Source organism: Canis lupus, chromosome 12 (genome assembly GCF_048164855.1).
Source record: "Canis lupus baileyi chromosome 12, mCanLup2.hap1, whole genome shotgun sequence".
NCBI lineage: Eukaryota > Metazoa > Chordata > Mammalia > Carnivora > Canidae > Canis > Canis lupus.
The window spans coordinates 65,390,774-65,415,272 of record NC_132849.1 but is presented as its reverse complement, the minus strand read 5'-3'; the positions used below and the strand labels follow the sequence as shown (position 1 = coordinate 65,415,272).

At 47.9% G+C, this 24,499-nt stretch overlaps 1 long non-coding RNA gene across 2 annotated transcripts; it reads left to right on the top strand.

The window, feature by feature from the left end:
* Positions 1-367: 367 nt before the first annotated feature.
* On the top strand, positions 368-18,284 carry LOC140601851 (uncharacterized). Of its 2 annotated transcripts, none has more exons than XR_012004976.1 (6): positions 368-574; positions 13,393-13,529; positions 14,976-15,038; positions 16,256-16,453; positions 17,109-17,164; positions 17,865-18,284. It is a non-coding gene; the product is annotated as an uncharacterized lncRNA (long non-coding RNA). The 2 variants fall into 2 exon arrangements; XR_012004975.1 differs by lacking the exon at positions 368-574 and adding an exon at positions 779-844.
* The last annotated feature ends 6,215 nt before the right edge of the window (positions 18,285-24,499 follow it).

Sequence of the window (24,499 nt, the reverse complement as noted above, 5' to 3'; positions counted from 1 at the left end):
AGCGTCTGAGCGTCCCGCAGGGGGCGCCCGACTCCAGGCCCCACCCAGGGGTGCGCATGTGCAGTAGGCCTCCTCTGCCTTCACTAACAGGAGCCTGCCTGTGCTGGGGAGGCCTGAGGAGGACATGGGGACGAGTCCACGGTGATGAATCCCAGCCTCCTCAGGACCCGCGGGAAGTCTCATGGGGAAATTGGGCCGCGTTCACGCTGACAGGAGCCCTGGTCTCCTCAGGACCAGCAGTGAGGTTCAGGAAGATGTGGGCCCGCATCACGCTGCCAGGAGGCCTGGGCCGCCTCAGGTCCTCGGGGAGGCTTCAGGAAATTGTGGGCCCACATCTACGCTGACAGGAGCCCCTGAGCTGCTTCAGGACCCAGGGGGACACTCCAGGAATATGTGGCACCGCTTCCACTCTGGCAGGAGCTCCAGGCCCCCTCCGGACATAAGTTGAGGCTTCTGGAAGCTGGGTGCCGCATTCACAGTGACAGGACCCCCATCATCCTCAGCACCTGCACTTTGGCTTTGGGACGTATGGGGATGTGTCTATGCTGATAGGAGCCCTTCCTCAGGACTTGCGGTGAGTTTTCTGGGGGATGTGGGGCCATGCTCAGGCTGACAGGACCCCCCGGCCTCCTAAGGACCTGCTGTGAGGTTTCCAGAGGATGTGAGGCATAGTCCACAGTCATAGGAGACCCAGCGTCCTCAGGACCTGCTGACTATGACTCAGGAACATGTGGGGCCACGTCCACACTCACATGATCCTGGATTACTCAGGACCCCGTGGAGGACTCTGGAGGCGCCATTGGGGGCCACGTCCATATCAGAAGGGACTACTCACAACCATAGGGTAAGTGAATGGGTAGAATAAATGGTAGGGTCAGGGGAGGGGAGGCAGTTGGTGGTTAGGCTTAGGTTAGATGTTAGGAGTTATGATTATGCTTATGGTTACGGATTAGAGGTTAGGTGAGGCATAAGTGTAAGGGTCAGTAGTTAAGAGTTAGGATGGGGGTTAGGGTTAGGGACAGGATTTAGAGTTAGGGTTAGGGTTTAGGCTCTAGGGATTAGGGCAGGAGGTTTGGAGTTGGGGTTAGGGTTATGGTTAGAGTTAGGGTTGAGCTTAGGTTTGCATTTAAGGTTAGGGGTTAGGGTGTGAGTTAGGGTTAGGGTTAAGGGTTAGGGGTTAGAGTTAAAGAAGGGCTAGGTTTAGGGTTAGGGCGAGGGTTAGGGTTAGGGTTAAGATAGGGATTAGGGCTAGGGTTAGGGTTAGTGTTTGGTTAGGGGTTAGGTTTAGGTTCAGGTCAGGGTCAGGGTACGGATTTGGAAAAGGGTAAGAGATACAGTTAGGGAGTGGGTTAGGGGTTAGTTTTACGGTACGGGTTAGGGTACAGTTTGGGGTATGAGATAGGATTAGTATTAGAGTGTTAGGGTTAGGGTACTGGTTAAGGTTAGGAATACGATTTGAGTATATTAAGTTAAGGTTAGGGTTAGAGGGTAGGCTTAGGTTTAGATTTAATTTAGGGGTCAGGCCTAAGGGTTTAGAATAGGTTTAGGAGTTAGGGTGAGGGTTGGCAGGAAGGTTTAGTGAATGTGTTTTGGTCTTGGGGTTTGTGTTTGGTTTTTGATTAGTGATGGATCTTGTTTAAGGTTTAGGTTAACATTAGGATTAAGTGTAGGGTTAGGGTTATGTCTGTGTATGGTTAGACTTTGGGTCTTGGCATGTGCCTCACTGGGACTCCTAGTATCTTGGGCAGTTTAGTTTTATGCACTCTATTTAGGTTTTGGGTTCAAAGATAGCCTGATTCCACCAAGTCAGTGGCCTCCCCAGAGAATCAAAATCCAGGCTTCTGCTGGGGTCAGAATAGACATGGCAGGCTTCTCCTGAGCTGAGCTAAGGAGGGGATTTGTGCCTCTAAATACTCTATTTGGATTTTCAGTTGCCTTTCTGATTTTATCTCTTGTGTGCACATGTTTCATCAATCCTACCAATTATCATTTTAAAGTTTTACTTGAGGGATCCCTGGGTGGCGCAGAAGTTTGGCGCCTGCCTTTGGCCCAGGGCGCGATCCTGGAGACTCGGGATCGAATCCCACGTCGGGCTCCCGGTGCATGGAGCCTGCTTCTCCCTCTGCCTATGTCTCTGCCTCTCTCTCTCTCTCTTTCTGTGTGACTATCATAAATAAATTAAAAAAAAATTAAAAAAAAATAAAGTTTTACTTGAATTCCTGTTTGTAAACACAGTATGATATACTTTCAGGTTTACCACATAGTGATTCAACCCTTGGATACAACGCCTGGTACTGGTCACAGGTGCCCTCCAGTATCCCCATGCCCTGATTCCCCTTTCCCCCACCATCCTCTGGTGTTGATTAGTTTATTCTCTTTGGTTAGAGTGTGTATCTTGGTTTGCTTCTCTCATCCCCCCCTCTGCCCCTTTGCCAGTTTGTTTGGTTTTTTAAAATTCACATGTGAATGCCATTGTATGGTATTTGGTATCTGTCTTTCTCTGACTGACTGAGTTCATTTAGCATAAGTCCTTTCCACTTCTCCCACATCATTTTAAATGGCTTCATTTCATCCCTTCTGATGACCCAGTGATGTCACAGTGTGTATATTTAGCACATCGTCTCTGCCCATTCATCTGTCGATGGACATCTGGGCTGTATCCACAGATTGGCTTTTGTTGATAACACTGCTGCAAACACTGGGCTGCGTGTCCCTCTTCCAATCTACTAAACTACTTTTGTATCCTTGTGGTAAATACCTAGCTGTGCAATTTTTGAATCATAGGTTAGCTCTATTTTTAACTTCTTTTTATTTTATTTTTTTATGATAGTCACAGAGAGAGAGGCAGAGACACAGGCAGAGTGAGAAGCTGTCTCCATGCACCAAGAGTCCGAAGTACCATTCAATCCCAGGTGTCCAGGATTGCGCCATGGGCCAAAGGCAGGTGCCAATCTGCTGCACCACCCAGGGATCCCCTATTTTTAAAATTTCGAGGACCCTCCACACTGTTTTCCACAGTGGTTGTACATTTTCGCATGCCCACCAGGAGTGTAAGGGGGCTCTCCTTCTCCATAGCCTCACCAACACCTGTTGTTTCTTGTGCTGTTAATTTTAGCCAATCTGACGGCTGTCAGGTGACATCTCATTGTGGTATGCATTTCCCTGATGATGGGTGATGCTGAGTGTCTCTCCGTGTGTCTGGTGGCCATCTGGAAGTCTTGTCAGAGACAAAGTCCATTCATCTCTTCTGCCCATCTGTAGTTGGATAATTTGTGTTTAGGATGCTGAGATTTATGTTTGCTTTATGTATTTTGCATACTAACTCTTTATTGGATGGGTTGTTTATAAATATCTCCTCTCATTTTGTATGTTGCCTTTTAGCTTTGGTTGTTTCCTTCACTTTGCAGAAGCTTTTACATTTGATGAAGTCCCAATAGTATTTTTGCTTTTGTTTCCCTCACGTCAGAGGCATATCTAGAAAGAAGATCCAATGGCCAATATCAAAGACGTTGCTGCCTATCTTTTCTTCTTTGTATATGGTTTCAGGTCTCACATTTAGGTCTTTCATCCATTTTGAATTTATTTTTTATATATATGGTGTAAGAAAGTGGTCCAGTTTCATTCTTCTGCATGTGGCTGCCTGGTTTTCCCAACACTATTTGTTCTTTTCCTGGGGTCAGGGTTAGGGTTTGTTGAAGAGACTGTCTTTGTGCCATTGGATATTCCTTGCTGCCTTGTTGTCGATTAATGGATCACAGAGTTACAGGTTTGTATCTTGTTTCGGCTTTCCATTCTGTTCTGTTGATCTAAGCGTCTCCTGTTGGGAGATCCTTGATTGCTTATTCAATTTCTCTGCTGGTTATCTGTCTGTTCAAGTTCCTTATTTCTTCCTTTTTCATTTTTGCTATGTTATATATTTCCAGAATTGATCTATTTCTTCCAGGTTATATGTTGCTGGCATATAATTTTTCATAATGTTCTCTTATAATCGTTTCTATTTCTCTAGTGTTGGTTGTTATTTCTCTTTTCCCATTTGTGATTTTATTTGGGTCCTTTCTCACTTTTTATCTTTTTTCTTTTTTAAATATTTTATTTATGTATTCATGGGAGACACAGAAAGGCAGAGGTAAAGGCAGAGGGAAAATGAGGCTCCAGCTGGCCCTGATGTTGGACATGATTCCCCCGGACCCCGGGATCATGACCTGAGCCAAAGCAGATGCTCAACCCCTGATGCACCCAGGTACCTTGCTGATTCAATTCCTTTGCTCATTATGGGTCTGTTCACATTTTCTATTTCTTCCTATTTCAGTTCTGCTCATTTGCACATTTCTAGGGATTTGTCCATTTCTTCCAGGTCTTCCAGTTTGTTCGCGTATAATTTCATAGTATTCCCTTATAATTGTCTAATTTTGCTGGTGTTGATTGTGATCTCTCTTCTCTCATCTGTTATTTTATTTATTTAGGTGTTTTCTCTTTTCTCATTGATAAAGCTGGCTAGAGCTTGATCCATTTTATTAATTATTTTGAAGAACCAGCTCTTAGATTCGTTATTCCATTCTACTGTTTTGTTGTTTCTGTATTGTTTATTTCTGCTGTCATCTTTATTTTTTCCCTTTTTCTGTAGGCTTTAGGCTTTGTTTGCTATTTCTTTTCCAGCTCCTTTAGGTGTAGGGTTAGGTTGTGTATTGGAGACTTCTTGTTTCTTGAGGTAGTCCTGTACTGCTATGTACTTACCTCTTAGGACTGCCTTTGCTACATCCCAGAATTTTGGAAAAACATATTTTCATTTTCATTTGTTTTAAATTTCCTGTTTAATTTCCTGGTTGATCCATTCATTCTCTAGTAGGATGTTCATAATCTCCACGTATTTTTTGTCTGTCCAATTTTTTTTTCTTACTGTCGACTTCGAGTTTCATAGCATCGTGTTCCGAAAATGTACAGCATGTTATATCAACCTTCTTGTACCTGTTGTACCTGTTGAGGTCTGATTTGTGGGCCATGATATGATCTGTTCTGGGGAATGTCCCATGCGCACTTGAAAGGAATGTGTATTCTGCTTTAGAAAGAAATGTTCAGACTATATCTGTTGAGTCCCTGTGGTCCAGTGTGTCAAGGCTATTGTTCCCCTGTTGATTTTCTGCATAGACGATCGGTCCATTGCCATAAGTGGGTGTTAAAACCCCTGTCATTGTATTATTATCAGTGAGTTCCTGTATGTTTGTTGTTAATTCGTTTCTATATTTAGGTACTCCCATGTTGCAGCATAAATATTTAGTTGTTGGATCTTTTTTTTTAATAAATTTATTTTGTATTGATGTTGAATTGACCAACATTCCGAATAACACCCAGTGCTCATCCCATCAAGTGTCCCCCTCAGTGCCCATCACCCATTCACCCACACTTCCGCCCTCCTCCCCTCCCAGCCCCCCTAGTTCGTTTCCCAGAGTTAGGAGTCTTTATGTTCTGTCTCCCTTTCTGATAATTCCTACACAATTCTTCTCCATTCCCTTATATTCCCTTTCAGCATTATTTATATTCACCAAATGAATGAGAACACACACTGTCCTACTCCGATTGACTTACTTCACTCAGTATAATACCTTCCAGTTCCATCCACATTGAAGCAAATGGTGGGTATCTGTCATTTCTAATGGCTGAGTAATATTCCATTGTATACATAAACCACATCTTCTGTATCCATTTATCTTTTGATGGACAGCGAGGCTCCTTCCACAGTTTGTCTATTGTGGACATTCCTAATATAAACATCAGGGTGCAGGTGTCCGGCATTTCATTGCATGTGAATCTTTGGGGTAAATCCCCAACAGTGCAATTTCTGGGTCGTTGTGCAGGTCTATTTTTTTCTCATTGAGGGACTGCCACAGAGTTTTCCAGAGTGGCTGCACCAGTTCACATTCCCACCAACAGTAGTTTCTATATTTAGATACTCCCATGTTGGCAGCATAAATATTTAGTTGTTTGATCTTGATAGAGAGTCTTTTTAATTATGAAATAATGCCCTTCTTCATCTCTTCTTACAGTATTTGTTCTTTCTTTTTTGAAATTTAAATTACTTATTTATTCATGAGAGATACACAGAGAAGCAGAGGAAGGAACATAGCAGAGTGAGAGGCAGGCTCCCCAAAGGGAGGCTGATGTGGGACTCGATCCTGGGATCCCAGGATCACACCCTGAGCCAAAGGCAGATGCTCAACCACTGAGCCAACAGGTGTCCCCCAGGGTTTGGTTTCAAATCTCGTTTGTCTGATATAAGTATGGGTCCTCCATCTTTCTTTTGATATCTATTAGCATCATAAATGATTTTCTGTCCCCTGACTTTCAATATGTTGGTGTCTATAGGTCTAAGGTGAGCCTCTAGTAGGCAGCGTACAGATGGATGTTGTTTTTTAATAATAATGTTATTTATGATAGTGTGTGTGTGTGTGTGAGAGAGAGAGAGAGAGAGGCTGAAAATTAGGCAGAGAGAGAAACAGGGTCCCCACCAGGAGCCCAATATGGGACTCGATCCCAGACTCCAGGATCACACCCTGAGTCAAAGGCAGAGGGTCAAACCCTGAGCCACCCAGGCATCCCAGATCCTGCTTTTTAAGCCACTCTGATACCCTATATCTTTTGATTGAAGCATTTAGTCTATCAGCATTCAGAGTGATTATTCAAAGATATGAACTTTGTGCATTTGTGTTACCGGAAGAGTTGGTGTTTCTGGTGACGTTCTCTGGGCCTTTCTCGTCTTTGTTGCTTTTTGTCTCTTTTTCCCCCACTAGAACAGTCCGTCTTAAAATTCCTTACTGGACTGGTTAAGTGGTCCTGAACTCCTTTATATGTTGCCTGTCTGGGAAAATCTTTATCTCTCTTTCCCTCCTGAATGACACACTTGCTGAAGAAAGAATTCATACAAATTAGACTCCAATAAAAAGAAATTTAAAAACAAAAAAAAAATTCTTGCTAATATGATTGAGGAAAATGGCATTTAGGAGGAAAACCAGAAGCAGAAAGAGAGGAGGACAGATTTCACCCTCCGTAGCCTTCATAGGGACCTGATGTCCTTTCCTAGGAGTGCCCCCCATCCGGAGGATGCTTCCTGCCCCTCTGCCCTCCTTGTTGGAACACAAGCAGGCACATCTACGTGCCTCCAGCACCTCTGCAGTCATGGCTTATAGCGTTTTCCATGTATCCTATTGGGGACCACGGCTTAGTGTATGTAACCATCTGGCTGCTGTTTGACATTGGGGGGATTCTGACTTTTGTTGGTTTTGAGGTGCATGTGTGTCTATCACATGCAGCTATCCCATGCAGCTATCGGATCCTCTGTCTGGGTCACCCAAAACCCCAAAATGGAAAAAAAAACCCCAAAATGTTTGTCAGAATATCATTTCTGATGCTGGCGCTTGGCGGCTAGATGAGCTCTCCTGGCTACGCCGGGGCTAACTCGTGCAGGAACTTTCAGCTGGAGGGTCAGCTGAGCTGGAAGTTCCGGCTCGGCCACATTCCCATGTCCGGCAGTGGGTCAGGCCTTCCCTGAAAGGCACGTGGGGACGTCAGCTGTGTTTGCCTGGCGGTGGCCCTGCAGGGGCTGGTTGGGGCCTAGGTGGTGCCCCCTCCTCCTCTCTGGGGGTCTCTCTACGCCCCGTTCACAGAGTTCTGGGAGACACAAAAATGGGCTGGCTGTGCATTTTTGCACCACATCACTTTATTGACTTTCTACAGCAAACGGGCTCAGAGCCGTGGGTGCGTGCCTTCCCCTGGAGAAGGAGACCTTTCTGTCCTTTAAGTGGGAGCAAGAATCACACGGGGTGGGTGGGCTGGTGCTGGAGTCCCCCACCTGGGAGCATGTGTGGACTCTGGGTGGGGGCATGTGTCCTGAGGTTTCAGCCTGAGTGACGGTTCTGAGGACAGCAGAGCTGACCTGGACCTGTAGCTCATGGGCTCCTGCTCTGGGTCCCCGCAGGGCAGCTGGACCCCGGCCTCGGGCCCTCTAGGGTCCCAGCACCTGGAGGAGCCTGCCTCATGGTGTGGGTGCGGGTGTGGCCCACCGGCTTACCCCTCCACTCCCCACACTGGTGTGTCCTGGGATCCCCAGGGCTGCCCTAGATAAGCGACCTGTATCTGTGTGACATGTCTAGGGCCCAGTAGGCCACATCCAGCTTTGAGAGGGCTCACTGAGCCCGGCGCCAGAATCCAGGGTTGTCGAGGGCCATGGGGGCCTGATTCCATTAGTCTTTGAGTTGGGACTGGTGTGGGCTCAAATCAACCCAGCGCCCACAGAGCCTGGGCCCAAGTCAGCCCAGGTCCCTCTGGGTTAGGGCCTGGTGTCCTGTGCAGGGTGTCCCACCATCCAGGAGGGACAGAGGGTGGAGGCAGGCACAGTGTGTCCTCTGCACCACTCTCCTGCACACACACTGTCCAGGGCTCGCTGCCTTCCCTCCTCCCTGCAACCCCTGGTACTCAATGAGACACCCAGGCTTCTGATGGGAGCAGGGTATCCAGAGAACCCCGGGGAGTCTGAGCATGTCCCACAGGGTGCAGCTGCACTGGGTCCTTGCTCAGGGCCGATGGTGTGGGGGCATAGGTATGATGGTGGTGGGGTGTGGGGGATGGTGTAGGGGGGATGGTGTTTGAGTATAGTGCGGGTGGGGATTGTGTGAGGCTGTGTGTGTGTGAGGGGGATGGTGTAGGGTCTATGCCATGGGGGATGATGATGTTAGGGGATGGTGTGGGTCTGGGGAATGGGAGGATGGTGTGGGGGGCCGGCGGACACAGGGCATCCTCTTTCTCTAAGATGCACACTGAGACGTCCACAGATAAAGGCGACCCCAGTCTGGGGTATGCTGTGACACCTGCCCCTGGGGCCCCATGTGGTGAGTACAGGGCCCTGGCTGGACCAGGGACATTATCTGGGGGTCATCATACAATGTATGTTTACAAATTTCAAATTGTCTCAAATTTAATGCATAGAATTTAGAAATATATGAAGTCCTGAGGGTGGGTATCACCCTGACCCGTCCGACCCTCATCAGATCAATGTGTGTCTTCCTCCAGTCACGGCCATGCACCCTGCCCCCAGGTCCCCTTACTGGCCCGATGGCCCCCACCCCAGCCCCCTGCTTTTCAGGGGGCTGTCCCTCACCCTTTTGGGGTTCAGCTAACATGGCAATCCCTGGAGGCCCAGTCCTAGTGGCCTCCTCATCCCTGAGACCCCGAGGGTGGGGGCACAGTGTTCATCCCCAACAACCTACCATGCAGCCGTGTGTTGTTGGCTGCTGTTCTTCTCCCAGGCTCTGAAGCCCCATGTTCCCTACCCAGAAGCCCCCGGTCCTCCTGGGTCCCAATCCCCCTGGCCCCTCAGCTTCACCCTAACCCATAGTAGTCCCAAAACATGACGTGACTGCTGAATATCCTGTTGACGTCCAGGTCCCCCAGCGTGATGTCCCTAGAGGAGACCAGGGCCTCCTCCTTCATTTCCTGTGGGAAAACCGGGGAGGAGGAGCTGGCGTCAGGGACACAGACCCTAACCTGTCTGTCCTGGGCAGGGAGCCCTGGGGCCACCATGGAGTGGGTACTGCCAAAACCTCCTTCCTTCCTCTGGGAGGCCAGGGACGGTGAGAGTGCCCACCGTGCCCATGGGATATGTGTGACGGCCTGTGCCAAGCTGTTGTAGGGAGGGAGGTGACTGAGTGTCACCCTGGGTGGGAGGGGATAGCGGTTCAACCAAGGTGGGAGGGGACATGGGGGTGTTGTGACCAAGATTGCGAATCCAAGAAACCACTAAGGAGCTGACACCAATGCAAACACACAAGGGTTGATTTCCAAACTCGAACTTGTGTCCAAGTACACCCAACACTGCGGAGCAGGGACTTGGACCCCGAGGTGGGTTTTAGCTTAGTTTTAAGGGCTTGTCTCGGGGTCCTCCAGAAGGGCTGGAGCAATTCCTCAAGTTCTGTTTACATTTTGTTATGGGGCCTTCAAGGGTATTGAACTCTGCTTTCATTCTAATAGGCGCTTCCAGCCCTTGGCATGGGCTCAGTTTCATTCTATTGTGGGGCTTTCTAGGACATTAAGCTGTAAACTTTTGTTTGTTTGTTTGTTTTTTTCCTGTAACTGAAGTAATGTAAATTTCAGCTCTTCTTCACAGGGACCTGGGATGGCTGGTCTTGTTCGAACACTGAACTTAAAGTAGAAAGGCCTTCATTTTCTCGGCCTCCTTGCATCCAGTCCCATCCTAGCTAGCTCTTTCCCCTTCCCTGGAGCTCCTAAGAGAGCAATTGCAAATGACCTCAGCTTGGCAGCCTGTGTTGGGAGACAGGTCCAAGGATTTGGGATCAGGAAGACCTGGGGCATGGGCGTCCCAGCTGTGCAGTGGGATTCCATGCTGCAGACTCTTATTCCCTAAGGCTATCTTGACAACTGACTTTGTACATAGAAAAGCTGTCCTTTATCTTTAAAAGATGAGGAGCGAGTCAAAGTTATTTTTCTCTGCCCATCTAATTGCTCAGATTCCAATCTGAGACGTATTTCCTGTTACTAAGAATAATTTACTATCCGTAGTACTATGGTTAAAATATTCTGACACAAGTAATTCAGAGGGATGAGGGTTTCTCATCTCTTTATTCACAGCTCAGTCACTCATCAAGAAATGAGTCAATTTTCAAAATAAATCTTATTTATTAGGAAAAAAACAAAGATTTATAGGGAATTGAGGGAATTTATAGGGAAATTGAGAAGATAGTACAGAGCATTCGCATGCATTGGCACTCAATTTCTCCAATTATTGATATCTTATATTAGTACGGTACAAATATGAGCTAATGAATCAATATTAAAATATTCGCATTAACCAAAGACCATACTTTATTCAGATTTCCTTAGCTTTTGCTAAGTTACCATCCCTCATATCACATTCCATTTGTCCTCCTGTTTTCTTAGGCTCCTCTGGATTGTAACAGTCTTTCAGCCTTTCCTTGTTGTTGTTGAACTGGAACACTTTGAGAAGTAGAGTATTTTGTAAAATTTCCCTCAGTTGGGACATGTCTGTTGTTTATCTCATGACTGAACTGTTTTTGTGGATTATATACAGAGATATACTGCCATTTTCATTATATCATATAAAGGATAGATACTATCAACATGATTTATCAGTCTTGGTATCGATCTGATCATCTTGCTGAGGTAGTGTTTGTCAGCTTTCTCCGTAGTAAAGTGATTCTTTTATTATTATTATTATTATATTATCATTATTATTTTAGGTTTTTCATAATATATTTTGCAGAAGGAAGTTACTATGTGTTTTCCACACATAAGAGTGGGAAGCTATGCTCATGAACTTGAGTGTGGTATGTCTGCACGAATTGTTTGAAATTCTTCTACATGGGAGATTTCTCTTCCTTCTGAGTTTGTTTGTTTCTTTTTCAAAGATGTTATTTATTTATATGAGAGAGAGAGAGAGAGAGAGGAGAAAAAGCATGAGCAAGAGGGGCAGAGGGAGAGGGAGAAGCAGGTTCCCTGCTAAACAGGGAGCCTGCCTTGGGACCTGGATCATGATCTGAGCCTAATGCAGAAGCTTAACTGACTGAGCCACCCAGGTGCCACTCCTTTCTTTCTTTCTTTTTCTTTCTTTCTTTTTTTCTTTCTTTCTTTCTTTCTTTCTTTCTTTCTTTCTTTCTTTCTTTCTTTCTTTCTTTCTTCTTTCTTTCTTTCTTTCATTCTTTCTATTTCTTTCTTCTTTATTTATTTCTTTCTTTTATTTTAATAATAATTTTATTTTTATTGGTGTTCAATTTCCCAGCATACAGAATAACACCCAGTGCTCATCCCGTCAAGTGCCCCCCTCAGTGCCCATCACACATTCACCCCCACCACCCGCCCTCCTCCCCTTCCATCACCCCTAATTCATTTCCCTGAGTTAGGAGTCTTTTTTTTAAATTTTATTTATGATAGTCACACACAGAGAGAGAGAGAAAGAGAGGCAGAGACATAGGCAGAGGGAGAAGCAGGCTCCATGCATCGGCAACCCGATGTGGGATTCGATCCCGGGTCTCCAGGATCGCACCCTGGGCCAAAGGCAGGCACTAAACCGCTGCACCACCCAGGGATCCCCTGAGTTAGTAGTCTTTATGTTCTGTCTCCCTTTCTGATATTCCCACACATTTCGTCTCCGTTCCCTTATATTCCCTTTCACTATTATCTATATTCCCCAAATGAATGAGAACATACAATGTTTGTCCTTCTCTGATTGACTTACTTCACTCAGCATAATACCTTCCAGTTCCATTCACGTTGAAGCAAATGGTGAGTATTTGTCATTTTTAATGGCTGAGCAAGGCCCATCTGTTCTCTCTCTTCATCTTCTGAGTCTCCTAAGATATGAATGTTATTTTTTAATAAGTGGCTGACTTCCCTACGTCTGTCTCTGTGGTCCATAACCTTTCTTGTTTTTATGGCTTCCACGTGGGACTGCATCTCAGTTATAGCATTTTTAACGTTGGCCTGACTAGATTTTAGTTCTTTTACTTCTACAGTAAGGGATTCTCTAGTTTTCTTCTGTGCTCTTTATCCAGCCCAGCTGCTATCTTTATAATCATTGTTTTAAAATGTAGTTAGACATCATATATGTGTATTGATGGACTTCCTGGCTGTGAGTACTATCTCATGTTATTTTATGGAGGTGAATTTCTCCATTTCATTACCTTTTCCAGAAAAGAGAGAGGGAAGAAAAAGAAAAACCAAGGAAAACAATAACAACTGCTCTCCAAAAAAAAACACCAGATTATTTTGGCCTGCATTTCAAAAGATTCTAAACCCCAAATATGAAACACAATTAAAGTACCATGAAAGTAAAATTAAGAAATATATAAGGTAAAAAAAAGAAAGAAAGAAATATATAAGGTACATACATAAAATTAAAATAAGTCAATTAACAAAAAAATCAAGGAAAATAAATGACAATAAAGCCCAAAGTACAAAGGAAGCTATATCCTACTTTCCAGGCAGAGCTGAATCTATGCATCCTCTGTGGTCCGACAAATTGGTGGCAGTGAGTGGTCTGTGCAGGGTCTGGGGATGGGCTCTGGTGCTGATTATCAGGTGCACATCTGTGTGGTAGATGCACCTGCGGGGTCAGAGGTGGGGTGGGCATCAGCACCTCTGGCCTCCAGTGAGCGGCACAGTGTTGCTCCTTGAGACCGCCCCTGATTGGCCGGATGCGGGTGGGGTCTCTGGGTCCTCTGGCTCTGGGGCTGAGCATCCTGCCCCCCAGTCTGCATGGGCCTCCACAGAAGAGCTCCCAAGCCCCTGGGTCTCCGCCGATTCTCTCAGAACCCTGCATTTACTCTACCTGCGTCTGAGCTTCTTTTGGCTTTGTTTTTTTTATCTCAGAGTGTTGTGCCCAAGATTGTGAATCCGAGAAACCACCGAGAAGCCGACACTGATGCAAACACATGAGGGTTTATTTACAAGCTAGAGCTTGTGTGCAAGTATACCGGACAGAGTGGAGCAGGGACTTGGACCCCGAGGTGGGTTTTAGCTTAGTATTAAGGGCTGGCTAAAGGGACCTCCAGAAGGGGTGGAGCAATTCCTCAAGTTCTGTTTACATTTTGATATGGGACATTCAAGGGCATTGAGCTCTGTTCTCATTCTAATAGAGGCTTCCTGTCCTTGGCCTTGACTCAGTTTTGTTTCTATTGTGGGGCTTTCTAGGACATTAAGCTGTAAACTTTTGCTTTTTCCGGTAACTGAAGTAATGTTAATTTCAGCTGTTCTTCACAGGGACCTGGGATGGCTGGACTTGTGCTAACACTGAATTTAAATTGGAATGGCCTTAATTTTCTAGGCCTCCATGCTTCCAGTAACATCCTATCTAGCTCCTTCCCCCTTCCCCAGAGCTCCTAAGAGAGCAATTGCAAATGACCTCAGCGTGGCAGCCTGTGTTGGGGGACAGGCCCAGGGATTTGGAATCAGGAAGACCTGGGGCACGGGCTTCCCAGATGTGCAGGGGGATTCGATGCTGCAGACTCTTATTCCCTAAGGCTATCTTGACAATAGACTTTGTACATAAAAAAGCTCTCCTTTGTCTTTAAAAGATGAAGAGCGAGTCAAAGCATTTTTTCTCTGCCCATCTGGTTGCTCAGATTCCAATCTGAGACATATTTCCTGTTAATAAGGATAATTTACTATCTGTGGTACTATGGTCAAAATATTCTGACACAAGTAATTCAAAGGGATGAGGGTTTCTCATCTCTTTCTTCACAGCTCAGTCACTCATCAGGAAATGCATCTTTATCGATTTGGAAAGAACTGAGAGACATTATTACCAATGGTCCTATTATTTATGTGAAGGATCCTTCCCTGAGATTCTTCCCCTGTTTCAACTGACACTGAAACACTTTGAACTCTTTGGAAGTCAAATGTCAAGGAAATAAATGTTATGCATTGCTAATTTTAAATGCACTTGCAATATGGTGTCTATTATACTAGAAGTATTTTTATCTGATTTTTGCTATTTATTATCCTTTCCTGCTTTTCAGGTTGAGGAGGCATTATACGTGTTCTTAAGTGTTTTTCTTTCCTTTGATCTAAAATTCTTAATTGTTTCCATCAAAGGAACTCTTTAAGAATAAGGAAAAAGTTAATTCAACGATTCTTAAAATGTCTTCACACTTGGAGCCTGGTTCATTTAAGTCAATTTTCAAAATAAATCTTATTTATTAGGAAAAAAACAAAGATTTATAGGGAAACTGAGAAGATACTACAGAGCATTCGCATGCACTTGCACTCAATTTCTCCAATTATTGATATCTTATATTAGTACGGTACAAATATGAGCTAATGAATCAATATTAAAAAATTAGCATTAAACAAAGACAAAAAAAAAAAACAAAGACCATAGTTTATTCAGATTTCCTTAGTTTTTGCTAAGTTTCCAATCCTCAAATCACATTCCATTTGTCCTCTTTCCTTAGGCTCATCTGGATTGTGACAGTCTTTCAGCCTTTTCTTGTTGTTGAACTGGAACACTTTGACAAGTAGAGTATTTTGTAAAATTTCCCTCAGTTGGGACATGTCTGTTGTTTATCTCATGACTGAACTGTTTTTGTGGATTATATACAGAGATATACTGCCATTTTCATTATATCATATAAAGGATAGATACTATCAACATGATTTATCAGTCTTGGTATCGATCTGATCATCTTGCTGAAGTAGTGTTTGTCAGCTTTCTCAGTAGTAAACTGATCTTTATTATTATTATTAATTATTATTATTATATTATCATTATTATTTTAAGGTTTTCATATTATATTTTGTAGATGGAAGTTACTATGTGTATTCCACACTTAAGAGTGGGAAGCTATGCTCATGAACTTGAGGGTGGAATGTCTTCACAAATTGTTTGAAATTATTCTACATGGGCAATTTCTCTTCCCTGTGGATTTGTTTGTTTGTTTCTTTTTCAAAGATGTTATTTATTTGAGAGAGAGAGTAGAGATAAAGCATGAGTGAGAGGGGAAGAGGGAGAGGGAGAAGCAGGTTCTCTGTTGAACAGGGAGCCTGCCTTGGGACCTGGATCATGATCTGAGCCTAAGGCAGAAGCTTAACTGACAGAGCCACACAGGTGCCACTCTTCCTTCCTTCCTTCCTTCCTTCCTTCCTTCCTTCCTTCCTTCCTTCTTTCTTTCTTTTTCTTTCTTTCTTTTCTTTCTTTTCAATACAGCAACATCTGAGGAATTCTTCCCTCAGATGGGAGCTACATACTAACTTCCAAACCTGAGAACCTACCTGAAAGCTCACTCTCGGGAACTTCCCTCTCGGAGTTGTGTCTCGAGGTGCAGTAAACCGGTATTCATGGAACATCCTGAATTACAATGCTGCCACGTTCTCATGCCCATCAGAACGCAGTTAGTAGAAAGCTGGCCTCCAGGCATGCCTCCTTTGAAAGCTGAGCTCAGGGCAGGAGCCTCCCACATCCTGCCTGCCCGTAGTCGTAGCTGCTAACATCCTTATATTAGGTGTTCGGAGAGGTTGGAGAAATGCAGTGGAAGTGTCAGGACTGTACTCATATGTATCTGAGTTCAATAGAGCGATTTCCAATATCCATGTTCAATTAGAGTGTAGCCCCTGTATACCTCGTCTCGATTAGTGTCTAGCAGACATTGGCCTGCAAAGCAAACACACTTCTGCGAGTTCAACTTATGGCCTGTACCTCCCCCATCTTGACTGCCTGTATGTTCCACGTCCACAGCATTTCGTTGTATCCGGGACAGTAGCGGAGTGAAAACCACGTGTCTCCCTTGTCAATTTTGTGCGTAGCAGACAGCTGCCATCAAGGCATGCACGCTCCTTTGGATTGAGCTTATGGCTTGTATTTCCACATGCTGACGGCCTGTATGCTTCACTTCCAAAGGATTTCGTCCAATACGGGACGCAAGTTTTGCGAGAGGCAAGTGTCTCTTAGTTCCATCCAGCGACTTCTGAGGAATTCCTCCCTCAGAGTGGTGCTACATACTAACTTCCAAACCTCAGTACCTAGCTGAAAGCTCTCTCTCTGCGGAATTTCCTTCTGCGAGATGAGCTTACACGCAGTCCTTCCCAGTTCCACACTGCCTGCAGATGCAGTTATGAACATCCTCACTAGACAGGTTTTCAGAAGCTCATGGGACACAAGGGCCAGCTGTAGGCTTCAAGGTTGTGTCTCCAGGTGCAGTAAAGCGGTATTCATTGTAAGCATACCTCCTTACAATGCTGTCACGTTCTCATGGCCATCAGAACGAGCCAGTAGAAAGCTGGCTTCTAGGCATGCTTACTTTTGAGAGCTAAGCTCAGGTCAGGACCCTCCCTCATCCTTCAGCCTATAGAGGTAACTGCTAATATGCTTATGTTAAGTGCTGGGAGAGGGCGGCGAAATGCTTGTGGAAGTGTCAGGCCTGTACTCACGATTATCTGAGTTGAATACAGCGATTTCACACGGGCTTCTTCAAAGAGTGTAGCCAGTTTCTAACTCCCATGTACAACTGGGTAGCAGACATCTGCCTCCCAGGCGTACACACTTTTGAGAGTTGAGTTTATGGCCTGTATTTCTCACATCCTGCCTGCAGGTACCCTTCGCTGCAAACAGGCCTAGGCTCGAGGCGTGACGGAATTGTTGTGAGAGGTAAGTGGAAAGTCCTGGCACACAAGACTAGTGCCTCCCAGCTCAATCCAGCGATTCCCAGTAATTCCTGTCTTAGACAGGTGCTACATACTAAGTTCCATACGACAGAAGCTAGCTGAACCCCGAGTCCAAAAGCATCTCTCTTCCAAGAGTTGAGTTCACACCCAGTCCCTCACAGTTCCACACTGCCTGCAGAATGAGTTTTGAACATCTTCACCTGAGACGTTTGTCAGAAGCTTATGAGACGCAAGTGGAATAATGCTGGCCTGGAAGGTATCTCCAGGTGCAGGAGAGTGGTATTCTTCGAACCTCCTGTGTTAGAAGACTGCTATGGTCTCACGGCCATTAGAACGAAGCTAGTGGAAAACTGGCTTCTAGCCTTGCTCACTTGTGAGATCTGAGCTCAGGGCAGGACCCTCCCGAATCCTGGCTGCCCATAGTCATAGCTGCTAACATCCTTAAGTGAGGTGCTGGGAGATTTGGAGAAATGCCAGTGGAAGTGTAAGGACTCTACTCACGTGTATCTGAGTTCAATACAGGGATTGCCAATGTCCTTGTTCAATTAGAGTGTAGCTCGGGTATACCTCGCCTCGATAAGTGTCTAGCAGACATCGGCCTGCAAAGCGTACACACTTCTGAGAGTTGAGCTTATGGCCTGTACCTTCCCGATCCTGACTGCATGGACGTTCCACTTCCACAGCATTTGGTGTATGCAGGAGAGGAGCGGAGTGAGAACCAAGTGTCTGCCTTGTCAATTTCGCGCCTAGCAGACAGCTGCCTCCCAGGCATGCACACTCCTTTGGATTGAGCTTAGGACTTGAACCTCCCACAGGTTGACCGCCTGTACGCTATGCTTCTAAAGGATTTCGTTCGATACGGGATGCAAGTTTTGTGAGAGGCAAGTGTCTCTTAGCTCCATCCAGCGAATTCTGAGGAATTCCTCCCTCAGATGGGATCTCCATACTAACTTTGAAACCTGAGTACCTGGCTGAAAGCTCTGTCTCTGGGGAACTTCCCTTTCAGAGATGAGCTGACACGCGGTCCTTCCCAGTTCCACACTGCCTGCAGATGCAGTTACGAAAATCCCCACTAAACATGTTTGTCTGAAGCTCATGGGATGCAAGGGCCAGCTGCAGGCTTCAATGGTTGTGTCTCCAGGTGCAGTAGAGCAGTATTCATGGAACGTCCTGCCTTACAATGCTGCTACGTTCTCACGGCCATCCGAACGAGCTAGTAAAAAGCTGGCTTCTAGGCATGCTTCCTTCTGAGAGCTGAGCTCATGGAAGGACCCTCCCACATCCTGCCTGCCCATACACGTACCTGCTAATATGCTTATGTTAGGTGCTGGGAGAGGTCGGTGAAATGCATGTGGAAGTTTCAGACCCATACTCCCGATTATCTGAATTGAATACAGCGATTTCAAACGGCCTTCTTCAAAGAGTGTAGCTAGTTTCTAACTCCCATGAATGAGTGGGTAGCAGACATCTGCTTCCCAGGCGTACACACTTTTGAGAGTTGAGCTTATGGCCTGTATTTCCCACATCCTGCCTGCAGGTACACTTCACTGCTAAAAGGCCTAGGCTCGATGCATGACTGAAGTGTTGTGAGAGGTAAGTGGAAAGTCCCGGCACACAAGACTAGTGCCTCCAAGCTCAATCCAGCGACTTCCTAGTAATTCCTGTCTTAGACAGGTGCTACATACTAATTTCCATACTTGAGAAGCTAGCTGAACCCCGAGTCCAAAAGAGTCTCTCTTCTGAGAGTTGAGCTCACACCCAGTCCCTCACAGTTCCCACTGCCTGCAGAATGAGTTTTGATCATCTTCACCAGAGCCGTTTGTCAGAAGCTTGTGAGATGCAAGTGGAATAATGCAGGCTTGGAAGGTGTCTCCAGGTGCAGGAGAGTGGTAATCTTGGAACCTCCTGAATTAGAATACTGCTACATTCTCACTGCCATAAGAACGCAGCTAGTTGAAAGCTGACTTCTAGACATGCTTCTTTGTACGAGCTGAGGTCAGGGCAGGACCGTCCTGCATCCTGACTTCCTGTAGACATAAGTCCTAGCATCTTTATGTTAGGTGCTGGAAGAGGTTGTGTGAAAAGCATGTGGAAGTGACAGGCCTGACTCACATATATCTGAGTTAAATGCAGCGATTTCCAACGTCCTTATTTAATTAGAGTGTACCTCGGTTCTACCTCCCATCGATAAGTGTCTAGCAGACATCTGCCTGTAAAGCATACACACTTCTGAGAGTTGAAATTATGCCCTGTACCTCCCACATGCTGACTGCAGGTACACTTCGCTCCTATCAGGCCTAGGCTTGAATCGTGACAGAAGGGTTGTGAGAGGTTAGTGCAAGGTGCCGGCCCACGCGCCTAGTGTTTCCAAGCCCAATCCAGAGATATGTGAGGAGCTGCACTCTACGATTGGTGCTACATAGTAAGTCCCATACATGAGAAGCTAGTGGAACGCAGTGTCCAAAGGGTACTTTCTTCTGAGACTTGAGCTCATCTCCAGTCCCTCACAGTTCCACATGGCCTTCAGATGAAATTTCGAACATCTTCACTAGACGTGTTGGTCAGAAGCTCATAGGACAAAAGGAGATAGCTGCAGGCTACAATGTTTGTGTCTCTAGGTGCAGTAGAGTGGTATACATGGAACCTCTTGACTTACAATGTAGCTACATTCTCACGGCCATATGAACGCAGCTAGTGGAAAGGTGCATTTGAGGCATGCTGCTGAGGATCAGAGTCACCCATTCCAGGTAATGCCCAGGTGGGGCCAGAGTCATCTGGTACAGAAGAGGCCAAAGTGTGGACAAGAGTTACCGGGTCCAGGTGAGGCCAACCTGCAGGCCATGCAGAGGAACCATGTCCCGATGATGCCCAGGTACGGACCAGAGTTACCAGGTCCAGGTGAGGCCAGCCTGTAGGCCATGCAGTGGAACCATGTCCCGATGATGCCCAGGTAGGGACCAGAGTCACCAGGTCCAGATGAGGCCCAGATGGGGAGCATATTCACTAGGTCCAGGTGAGGCCCAGTTGAGGACCAGAGTCACCAGGTCTGGTTGAGGCCTAGAGGGGTACCAGAATCACCTGGTCCAGGTGACATCCAGATGGGGACCAGAGTCACCAGGTCAGGGTGAGGCCCAGAGAGTTTCCAGAGTCATCATGTCCAGGTGAGGCTCAGGTGTGGAACAGAGTAGCCAGGTACCGATGATGCCCAGGTGAGGACCAGAGTCACCAGATCTGGGTGACGTGCAGATAGGATCAGAGTCACCAGTTCCAGGTGAGGCCAAGAAGGAGTCCACAGCAATCAGGTCCAGGTGGAGAACAAAGTCACCAGGACTGGGTGAGGCCCAGATGGGGACCAGATTCACCAGGTCCAGGTGAGGCCCAGGTGGTGACCAGAGTCCCCGGGTCTGGGTGAGGACCAGGTAAGGACCAGATTCACCAGGTCCAAGAGGCCCACGTGGGGACCTGACTCACCAGGTATGGGTGAGGCCCAGGTGGCAACCCCACTCACCAGGTCCAGGTGAGGCCAACCTGCAGGCCAGAGTCACCAGATCCAAGTGAGGCCCTGGTGGGGACTGGAGTCACCAGGTAAATTTAAGTCTACAAGAACACCACAGTCACCAGGTCCAGGTGTGGTTCATGTGGGAACGAGGGTCACCAGGTCCAGGTGAGACCCAGGTGGGGACCACAGTCACCAGGTCCAGATTGAGGCCTAGGTCGGGGGCCCAGAGTCATCAGGGCCAGGTGAGGCCAAAGTGTGGAGCAAAGTTATCATGTCCAGGTGAAGCCCAGGTGGGGAACAGAGTAACCATATCCCATTGATGCCAGGTGGGACAAGAGTCACAAGGTCCAGACGAGGCCTAAGTGAGGAGTAGATTCACCAGGTCCTGTTGAGGCCCAGTTGAGGACCAGTGTCCCCAGCTCCGGGTGAGTCCCAGAGGGGGACCAGAGTCACCCGGTCTGGTGATATCCAGGTGGGGACCAGAGTCACCACGTCAGGGTGAGGCCCAGGGGGGGACGAGAATCACTAGGTCCAGGTGAGGCCCCGAGTGGAACTGAGAAACCAGGTCCCATGATGCCCATATGAGGACCTGAGTCACCAGGTCCAGGTGAGGTCCCTGTGGGAACCAGTCACCTCATCCAGGTGAAGCCCAGGTGAGACCACAGTCACCAGGGCAGGGTGAGATCCAGAGGGGGACCAGAGTCACCAGGTCCAGGTGAGGCCCAGATATATAAGAGAGTAACCAGGTCCCAATGATGCCCAGGTAAGGACCAGAGTCAACAGGTCCAGGTGAGGCCCAAATATGGATCAGAGTCATTTTGTTCCAGGTGAGGCCAGATGGAGACCACAGGAACCAGGTCCAGGAGAGCCCCATATGGGAACCAGAGCCACCAGATCCAGGTGAGGTCCAGGTGGGACCACAGTCTCAAGGTCCAGGTGAGGCCCAGGTGGCAACAGGATTCACCAAGTCCAGGTGAGGCCCAGGTGGCGACCAGTCACCAGATCCAGGTGAGGACCAGCTAAGGACCAGATTCACCAGGGCCAAGTGAAGCCCAAGGGGTGACCAGAGTCACCAGGTAAGGGTGAGGCCCAAAGGGGGAACCAGAGTAACCATTTTAGTTTGAGGCCCAGAATGGGACCAGAGGTCCCTGGTCAAAGTGAGGCCCAGGTGCGGAATAGAGTATCCAGGTCCCAATGATGCCTGGGTGAGGACCAGAGTCACTAGGGCCATGCAGGGCCCAGATGGGGATCAGAATCACTAGGTCCTGGTGAGGCATAGAATAAGACCACAGTCACCAGTATCAGGTGAGCCCCTTGTAGGAACAAGAGCCATCTATCCAGCTGAGTCCCAGGTCCATGTGAGGCCCACGAGAGGACCAGATTCATCAGGTCGAATTGAGGCATAGCTGGGGACAAGAGTCACCAGGTCTGGGTGAGGCCTAGGTGGGGCAAGATTCAGGAGTTCTGAGTTAGGTCAAAGTGGGGACGAGAGACACCAGGTCCAGGTGAGGCCAAACTGAGGACCAGAGTCACCAGATCCAGGTGAGGTCCATGTTGGAAAGAGAGTCACCAGGTCCAGGAGAGGTCCAGGTGGGGACCAGAGTCACCAGATCCAGGTGAAGCCCAGGTGGGGACCAGAGTCACCAGATCCAGGTGAAGCCCAGGTGGGGACCAGAGTCACCAGGTCCAGATGAGGCCCAGGTGAGGACCAGAGTTACCAGGTACACGTGAGGCCCTGGTGGGGATCAGAGGCAACAGGTCCATGTGAGGCCGGCTTGGGGACCATGGTCAACAGGTCTACTTGAGGCCCAGGTGTGGAACACAGTAACCAGGTCCAGGTGAGTCCCCGGTGGTGACAAGAGTCACCACGTCCTGGTGAGGCCCAGGTGGGGACCAGGATCACCAGGTACAGGGGAGGCCCTTGAAAGAACCAGAGTCAAGAGTTCGAGGTTAGGTGCAGGTGGCAACCAGGGTCAGCAGGTCCAAGTCAGGCCAAAGTGGGGTTCACAGTAACTAGGGCATGGTGAGACCCAGAGGGGGACCAAAGTCACCTGGTCCAGGTGAGGTCCAGTTGTGGAACACAGTCACCGGGTCCCAATTTTGACCAGTTGAGGACCATGGTCAACAGGGCCAGGTGAGGCCCAGATGGGGATCGGAATCACCAAATCCAGGTGAAGCCCAGGTGGGGACCACAGTCACCAGATCCAGGGTAGTCTCAGGTGCAGACCAGAATCACCAGGTCCAGGTGAGGTGCAGGTGGCAACCACACTCACCAGGTCCCTGTGAGGCCCTGGTGGGGACCAGAGTCACGAGGCACATGAGAAGCTAGAAACACTGCAGACACCAGGTCCACATGATGTCCATGTGGGAACAAGAATCACCAGTTACAGGTGAGGCCCAGGTGGGGATCCGACTCACCAGGTCCAGGTGAGACCCAGGTGGGAACCAGTGTCACAATGTCCAGGTGTGGCCCAGGTGAAGACCAGAGTTAATAGGTCCAGCTGGGTCACTGTTAGTGAACAGTGTAACCATATCCTGATGCTACCCAGGTGGGTACCAGAGACACCAGGTCCTGGTGAGGCCCAGGTGGGACCAGAGACATGAGGTCCAGGTGAGGTCCCGATGGGAACCACAGTCACCAGGTCAGGTGAGGCCATGCTTAGGATCAGAGTCACCAGTTCCAGTTGAGGCCCAGGTGGAGCCAGAGTCACCTGGTACAGAAGAGGCCAAAATCAGGACCAGAGTTACCAGGATCAGGTCAGTCCCAGTGGGGAATAGAGTAACCATGTCCCGATGATGCCCAGGTAGAACCAGAGTCACCAGGTCCAGATGAGGCGCAGGTGGGGAGCATATTCACTAGGTCCCGGTGAGGCCCAGTTGAGGACCAGAGTCACCAGGTCTAGTTGAGGCCTAGAGGGGTACCAGATTCACCTGGTCCATGTGACATCCAGATGGGGACCAGAGTCACCATGTCAGGGTGAGGCCCAGAGGGGATCCAGAGTCATCATGTCCAGGTGAGGCTCAGGTGTGGAACAGAGTATCCAGGTCATAATGGTCCATAGGTGAGGACCAGAGTCACCAGATCTGGGTGAGACCCAGTTAGGATCAGAGTCACCAGTTCCAGGTGAGGCCAAGAAGGAGTCCACAGCAATCAGGTCCAGGTGGGGAACAAAGTCACCAGGACTGGGTGAGGCCCAGATGGGGACCAGATTCACCAGGTCCAGGTGAGGCTCACGTGGGGACCTGTGTCACCAGGTATGGGTGAGGCCCAGGTGGCAACCCCACTCACCAGGTCCAGGTGAGGCCAACCTGCAGGCCAGAGTCACCAGATCCAGGTGAGGCCCTGGTGGGGACTGGAGTGACCAGGTAAATGTGTCTACAAGAACACCACAGTCACCAGGTCCAGGTGTGGGTCATGTGGGAACGAGAGTCACCAGGTCCTGGTGAGACCCAGGTGGGGACCACAGTCACTAGGTCCAGATTGAGGCCTAGGTGGGGGGCCCAAGTCATCAGGGCCAGTTGAGGCCAAAGTGTGGAGCAAAGTTATCAGGTCCAGGTGAGTCCCAGGTGGGAACCAGTCACCTCGTCCAGGTGAGGCCCACAAGTGCAGCGCCTCCAAGCTCAGTCCCTCGATTTCCTAGTAGTTCCTGTCTTAGACTGGTGCTACATACTAAGTTCCATAGTAGCTAATAGAACCCTGCATCCACCGACAACTTACATCCGAGAGTTGGGCTCACACGCAGTCCCTCACAGTTCCACACTGACTGCAGAATGTCTTTCCAACGTCTTCACCAGAGACCCTTGTCAGAAGCTTGTGAG